This window comes from Leptidea sinapis, chromosome 4, assembly GCF_905404315.1.
Source record: "Leptidea sinapis chromosome 4, ilLepSina1.1, whole genome shotgun sequence".
Lineage (NCBI taxonomy): Eukaryota > Metazoa > Arthropoda > Insecta > Lepidoptera > Pieridae > Leptidea > Leptidea sinapis.
Genome location: NC_066268.1, coordinates 3785217 through 3793300, shown reverse-complemented (window position 1 = coordinate 3793300; position 8084 = coordinate 3785217). Strand labels below are relative to the sequence as shown.

Genomic DNA, 8084 nt, shown 5'->3' with positions numbered 1-8084 from the left:
ATGAGTGAAAAACAATTCAAGCAATTGATAAAGAAAAGAGCTACCATTAAAGGAAAGCTTATTAACTTCAGTAATTACTTAAAATCTTTAAAGAATGGTGATGAAACCGCAGACCCTGCCCAAATTCAAAGCTACAATTACGGCTAGATATGATAGAAGCTTTATGCGATGAATTTGACGGTTTTCAGAATGAGATAGAGGAGCTGTGCGATTCATCCGACGATGAACCCAAAGAGCGCCACACGTTCGAGATGCTCTACTATTCGCTCGTGTCTGCTGGTCGGGCTTTGATCGCTAGCCATCGTAAGATGTCAATCCCATCCCAGGACCCCATAGTTGCAGCAGTCTCTGAAGATTCCTCAGACTCACACAAACGTAATGTTGTCAAACTACCTACGATAGACTTGCCACATTTTAATGGCGAATATCATCACTGGCTTGGGTTTAGGGACACTTTCAATTCGCTCATTCAGTCTGACGAAAGCATTGACCCTATCAGTAAATTTCATTATTTGCGTGCCTCACTTAAGGGGAATGCTGCATCTACAATATCAGGATTAGATTTTTGTGCAGATAACTATCAATCGGCTTGGAAAATTTTATGCGATCGATAGGATAACAAAAGACTGCTCGAAAATCATCATTTAAATTCGCTTTTAAAGATTGATTCACTTCAAAAGGAGTCTAGCGTAGATTTACGTAATTTAGTAGATTCAATTAATAAGAATTTAAGAGCTTTAGCTAGCTTAGGCCATTCAGTCCAACACTGGCATATATTAATTATTCACATAATGTCCTGTAAATTGGACAATGTTACCAATAGATAATGGGAGACTCATAGAAACAAATTAAAAGATTCTCCAACTTTAGATCTTGGAAACTCTGGATACTACTAAGCAGGATAACACCAAACAAGAGTATGCTAAGCAGTTGCCGAATAAATCCAAGAGTCTAATTGTTTCTATGAGTAAACCAAAATCTATTTTATGTCCATTGTGCAATCAGGAACATTTTCTTTACAAGTGCGAATCTTTTAGACAACTACCAGTTGAAAGTCGAATTCAGAAGGCTCTGGAATTAAAAGTATGCATGAAATGCCTTCGCCTAGGTCATTTAAGAAATAAATGTAGACTGTCTAACTGTAAATATTGTTCTAAAAAACACAGCACATTGTTACACACTAAACCAATTACTACACCCGTTAGCGCTGAAAGGGTAGCCTTATCAGCTAAAGCACAAGATTCTTCATTTTTAACTTCTACTGTTCTACTTTCCACAGCCTTGGTTAGTTAGTGGTAGTACCTTACTAGACAGCAAAGCGCAGCCGCACGCTGCCAGAATGTTGCTCGATAATGGGAGTACGACTAATCTAAATACAGTTCCAGCCAAAAATAAAGTAACTGGTATAAATAGTCAAGCACTCAGTAGTACAGAGTCTTGTTCACTCATATTTAGTCTTACATTGGTGGTTTCAGGATAGGTATGGATTGCATTGTTTTGCCAAACATTACCACACCACAACCATCAGCATTAGTAAATCTTCAGGACTTACAAATGCCTTCTGGAACTTGTTTAGCAGACCCGTCATTTCATATTCCATCAACTATAGATATACTAGTAGGAGCAGATATATTTTGGAGCGTTATTGGCACTAATCGCATCAATCTTGGCAAAAATAAACCTACTCTTTTCGAAACACAGCTAGGATGGCTAGTTTTGGATACAGTGCGAACAAATAACAAAAATAACAATGAAATATGCATGTTGAGTAGCGAATTAGAGTTTGATCTGTCCCGCTTCTGGGAGTTAGATTCAATTTCTGACAAATATAATTTGACCCCAGAAGAACGAGCTTGTGAGAAACACTTTTTAAAATCCACAAAACGCAAACCTGATGGACGATTTATTGTCTCATTACCGCTGAAGGAATCACCAGAAGTGTTAGGGGATTCATATCACATGGCTAAGTGCAGATTTTTGTCCTTGGAGCGAAAGTTGGGAAGAGATCCTAACATGAAGCAACTTAATGTGGACTTTATGAAAGAATATCTTATTCTTGGTCACATGACAGAGCAAAATTCTGTTAATTATAAAGCTTGTTATTTGCCTCATCATGGTGTTTTAAGGGAGTCAAGAAAAACCACAAAATTACGTGTGGTTTTTGATGCTTCTGCAGTTACGACATCTGGAAGGTCACTCAACAATATCTTAAGACCAGGACCAACAGTGCAAGACGATTTACTGTCTATATTGCTGCGTTTCAGACAACACAAATACGTCGTTACTGCGGACGTAGAGAAGATGTATCGTCAATCGGAAATCTTCGAACAGGAACGCACTCTTCAACAAATTTTGTGGAGATCCGATCCCTCTCACCCTCTTAAAAGCTATCAACTCAACACCGTTACTTATGGCACGGCTTCAGCGCCTTATTTAGCCACAAGGTGTCTTCTTCAGTTGAGTCATGAAGCTCAAGATCCCATTGTTCAACGTGCAATTTGCCACGATTTTTTTGTCGACGATTTTCTGTCTGGACATTCAACTATTGAGGAAACCATATCTCTATGTCGCGGAGTTATGAGTGCCTTATCATCCGCTCAATTAAACTTACGAAAATGGAATTCAAACCATCATGATATTTTGCAAGCAATTTCTGGTGAGGCGGAGATATCGAGATCTGTAGATCTCAGCAGTGACAGCCTCTCTAAAACATTGGGTTTATATTGGAAATGTTCTGCAGACACTCTGTTATTTTCTATTGACATTCCTCAAAATGTCACTGTGAATAAGAGACACATTTTATCAACAATAGCTCAAGTCTTTGACCCACTTGGTCTTGTTTCACCTTGTATAGTGGAAGCAAAAATAATAATGCAGCAATTGTGGATAAATAAATGTGGTTGGGATGATCCACTTCCTACATATATAGGACAATCCCGGTTAGATTTTGCTAGGTCATTACTACAATTGAATACCTTAAGCTTTCCCAGATGTGTTACATCTAATTTACCCATAGACATACAGCTGCACATCTTTGCAGATGCCTCAGAGAAGGCGTATGGTGCATGCGTTTATGTAAGATGTTTGGACAACGATGGTATAGTTACCACTCATCTGTTAGCATCTAAAAGTAGGGTAGCTCCCATTAAAACTATCTCAATTCCTCGACTGGAACTCTCAAGTGCTCTACTTGGAACGAGGTTAGGAATAAAGATTTTAAGTTCCTTAACACTCCATATCAGTAGGTGCGTCTTGTGGTCCGATTCGATGATTGTCTTAGGATGGTTAAGTTCTTCTCCAGTTCATTTGAAACCGTTTGTTTGGCATCGCGTATCCGAAATACAGGAAAGTTTCTCAGTTCATGAGTGGCGCCACGTTCCTTCCCAAGAAAACCCGGCAGATCTCGCTTCACGAGGGTTAAAGGCAGAAGTTCTTGGTAAATCATCTTTGTGGTGGTCTGGGCCATCTTTCTTGAAGTCCGAAACCAATTGGCCAGAAAAACCCAAGCAGGAGGTGCAAGTTTCTAATTTGCCAGAAACTCTCGTTAAATATTTTCATGTTGCCGAAGAACCTAACTTATTTTCCGAGTTAATCAAAAATTGATCTTCACTCTCAAAAGTACAACGCATTACGGCGCTCGTTCTTAGATTTGTAACAAATTGTGGAGATACCTCTAAAAGGGTTATCGGTAATTTGACAGCAACTGAATTCAATAATTCCAACAATTTTCTATTAAAAATTGCACAAGACGAATCTTTTGCTGAAGAACGACAGTTACTTCTGTCACGGAAAAAATTGCCCCATAAAAATAAACTTCTTCCTTTGTCACCATTTATTGATGAAAACGGACTAATTCGTGTTGGAGGCAGACTAGGGAACACTAATTACGACTACAACACAAAACACCCAGTTTTACTGAGTAGCAAACAGCCTTTATGCAGACTGATCTTTAAACATTTTCACATAAAATATTTGCATGCAGGTCCTCAACTCCTTTTAGCGACAGTTTGACACAATTATTGGCCTCTAGGAGGCACAAATCTAGCTAAACTCACTGTGCGCTCCTATGTTCGGTGTTGTAGACTGAAGGGCAAAACGATTCAACCCATAATGGGTCAATTACCTGAACAGCGAGCACAATTAGAATTTCCTTTTCTTAACACAGGCGTAGATTATGCCGGGCCAGTAATGATAGCAAATCGTAAAGGTAGAGGATGCAAACCCATCAAATCTTACATTTGTGTATTTGTTTGTTTAGCAACCAAAGCTATTCATTTGGAGCTAGTTTCGGACATGCCAAAGGAAGCCTTTATCGCGGCGTTGAACAGATTTACATCACGTAAAGGTAAGCCGAAAACCATAATTTCGGACAACGGGACTACATTTGTTGGTACATTCCATGAGCTTTCTAAGGTCCTAAGCCAGCTTTCACCAGCAGACACGGTCGAAGATGGTATTGACTTCTCATTCATACCCGCGTATACCCCACATTTTGGTGGTCTTTGGGAATCGGCTGTGAAATCAGTAAAATCCTCAGGCGAGTTCTAGGCTTAACGTACTTAGACTATGAAGAAATGAACACTTTGTTAGTGCAAGTAGAAGGAATTTTAAACTCCGGTCCAATTACTCCATTGTCTGACGATCCCTTCGATCTGTTCCCGCTTACTCCAGCCCACTTCCTAATCGGGCGATCTCTACTGCTGCACCACAAGCTCAAATTACCTGCAGCAGAATCAGCTCTCGCAAGGTTCCAACGCATTGAATTGCTAAAGCAACATTTCTGGACTCGTTTTTCCACAGAATATGTTACCTTATTGCAACAAAAAATGAAGTGGCTGCAATCAAAGGACGATTTAAAAGAAGGGGCTCTTGTACTCATAAAGGATAAGAGTAGCCCCCCTCTTATGTGGCTGCTGGGACGAATCGTACGCGTGTATCCAGGTGGAGACGGCATTAAAAGAGTCGCTGAAATCAAGACCAAAAAGGGAATCATAAAAAGAGCCTTTAATAACATATGCCCTTTACCTGTAAATATTGAAGATACTTCAACGCCGGGAGTATGTTAGCGCTGTGTTAAGCGGCCAAATTAAGACGGTCGCGCGGACAGACCGGTTTTGGATACGACATGGTCGCGTAGCCGAGAGCCGTCACTTTTGATACGAACGGACTGTCGTGTTAACGTAATATTACCTTTGTAAATTTAACTTCACGAATTAAATATATTAATTACAGTCTACTTTTAATTGGACGCTAAGATCTCCCTATCATTCAAGACCAGGGCACTGGGCGCCCTCCAATATTTAAAAAAAAATAAAATATATAAAGCTTAAAGTATTACGTCAGATTATATATTAGACATATTAAATAATTTGTGGGTGTTTGTCACAGGTAGGTACTGCTACATAGCTATGTAATAAAAAATATAGAATGATTTAATTAATAAAATTTGTGAATAGTTAACGTAACTTATTGCTTCTAGAATTCCTCAAAATTTTGTACTTTTACACACACAGCATCGTTTATTGTAACTTGATATGCTTCTTAATTGTTTTTATCACAAAGTGTTTCTTGTATATTATTGGCTTTTCCCCATTCCATTTTGCATTTCCGTGCCTTAATTTCATGTGGACCGAATGGTTTTTAAAAATTTTACTAACTTATTTTTCATTTTAGTGTTTCAAAATTGGTCTTATAAATTATTTCCTTAGCAGGTGGTTCACGCATTCAATATTTTCGATCGTTATGTTTTTATAAATGGCCTTGCCTGTAAAAATTTTGCAAAGCTATTTGCGTCACCATTTGATATTAATCGTGCATAAATCAAATAGTACACATGGATGCTATTTTTGAATTATTCCACTAAAATTGTAGACTCCATACCAGTCGAATTACCTTAAAATAATGTTATTATTACATTCCCCAAATAATTATTGTTCACCTACTAAAAAATATGTACTTAAGACCAGAATAAGTTTTGTAACGTTCGTGCTCCTTAGGTGTGACATTTTTCGTGCAGCTTGGGTGCATAATATGCAGCTTTATATATTGTCACAGACATAAAAATATTATTTCCTGTTCTTTTCCGAATTAGTGCAGCTGTGCCTGATAGGGTTGAGTTTTTTTTAGTGACCTTATACCCCAACAGCCATCTGCTATGACGTCAATAAATATAAGTATGGATGAATTCCATTCAAATGGCTTTTTCCCAAACTTTGTTGATTCTGCCCATTCTTTTGTTAAATATGTTAGAAGATATTTAGGGCAAATCCTTTGCTGCTAACAATTCATTTAATTGCGTATTGCCACATCCTATTGCTACTGCATTCGCAACTGTATTTATATTTATATCAATTTCAGTATCATTCCAACTAATGGAAAAAGTTTCGTAACACATTTTGCATTTAAATTTTAGATTTGAAACTAGCCCTTATTTTCTTTCAATTGCAATCCACAGTCTATATGTTGTGTATTCCATGTGAGGAACTTATTAAAGGTCCTTAAAAAAATCTTTATATATATTATATCTTTTTGCCTCCAACTCGACCGTTGACGACAACGGAAAAATATAGCTGACCATCCCGCGGTGTCAGAGCGCGGTGCCTGAAGTACAGTTCAGACAGACAACTGTTAGGCGAGCTCAGTTTTCGTTAAGTGTAAGGAAGTCGAGCGGGCCGGATGCCATGTCTTCGCAATCGTGCTTAGAACATGTGCCCCTGAGTTGACACCGGTGCTAACGCGTTTATTCCGGCACTCATATACAAAAGGCGTAGTCCCTGGCCCATGGAAGTCAGCCCATCCGATCAAAAGAAGGAAACAGTTCGGATCTCGGAAACCTTCGGAAACCTCCCTGCTCCCCAAAATCATGGAGAACATAACTAACCGCCAGCTCTTAGTATACCTAGAGGGTCAAAAGTTGGTCAACGACACTACGGCTTTCGCCATGGTCGGTCGGCAGGTGATCTTCTGGTATACCTAACACATAGATGGGCGGCGGCAAACAAAAGCAAGGGGGAAGTCCTGGCAGTTAGCCTGGATATAGTGAAGGCCTTTGATCGTGTATGGCACAAGGCGCTCCTCGCAAAACTTCCATCATTTGGGCTTCCTGAGAGCTTCTACAATCGGACCTCCAGCTTCCTCACTGGGCGCAGCATACAGGTCGTTATGGAAGGTTGTGCTCGAATCCGAAGCCCGTGAACGCTGTAGTGCCCTAAGGCTGTGTGCTATCTCCCACACTGTTTCATCTGCATATCAATATGTTGGACATCTCCAATATACATTGCTATGTAGCGATGTACGACAGCACGGGCGATGCCGTATACACGGGCCATGCAGGACTCTTGAGGGAAATCCTCGACCAGTGCCGGGAGAAACTTGTGTATTCTATCGAGTCCTCTCTTGAGAAGGTGGCGGAATGGGATAAATTGATCCTTGTCCAATTTAACCCCCAGAAGACTCAAGTTAACGTTCACGTTTACCAAAAAAAAAACCATATGTCGTATCACCGCTCTTCGACAACACAACCCTTACCGCCTCGCCTAGTATCGGAATTCTGGTTCTTGAAATCTCGAGCAATTGCCAATTCCGCGGCCACGAATTAGCTCCATAGAAACTGGGCGTCATAGATAGAGCATGGCAATACTTCACGCCGGCCCACATTCTAGCGCTGTACAAAGCGTAGGTCCGGCCACATATGGAGTAATGCTGTCATCTCTGGTCTGGCGCACGACAGTATCAGCTCAATCCATTTGACCGCGTGCAACGCAGAGCAGCTCGAACTGTCGGGGACCTAGTGCTCTGTGAACGGCCGGATCACTTAGCGATGCGTAGAGACATCGCTTCATTGTATGTCTTCTACCGCATTCATCACGGGGAGTGTTCCGAAAGCTGTTTCACCTGATTCCTGCCGCCGAATTCCACCTTCGCACGACACGCTATAAGTTAGGATATCATCCCCACCCCCATGTGTGGCGGTCCTCCACAGTGCGGTTTTCAAGGAGCTTTTTTCCACGTACTACGAAGCTGTGGAATGAACTACCTTGTGCGGCGTTTCCGGGACGAAATGACATGAGTATCTTCAAAAAAAG

At 40.4% G+C, this 8084-nt stretch overlaps 1 pseudogene; it reads left to right on the top strand.

The window, feature by feature from the left end:
* On the top strand, positions 1 to 5231 carry LOC126979828 (uncharacterized; annotated as a pseudogene).
* Positions 5232 to 8084: the final 2853 nt, after the last annotated feature.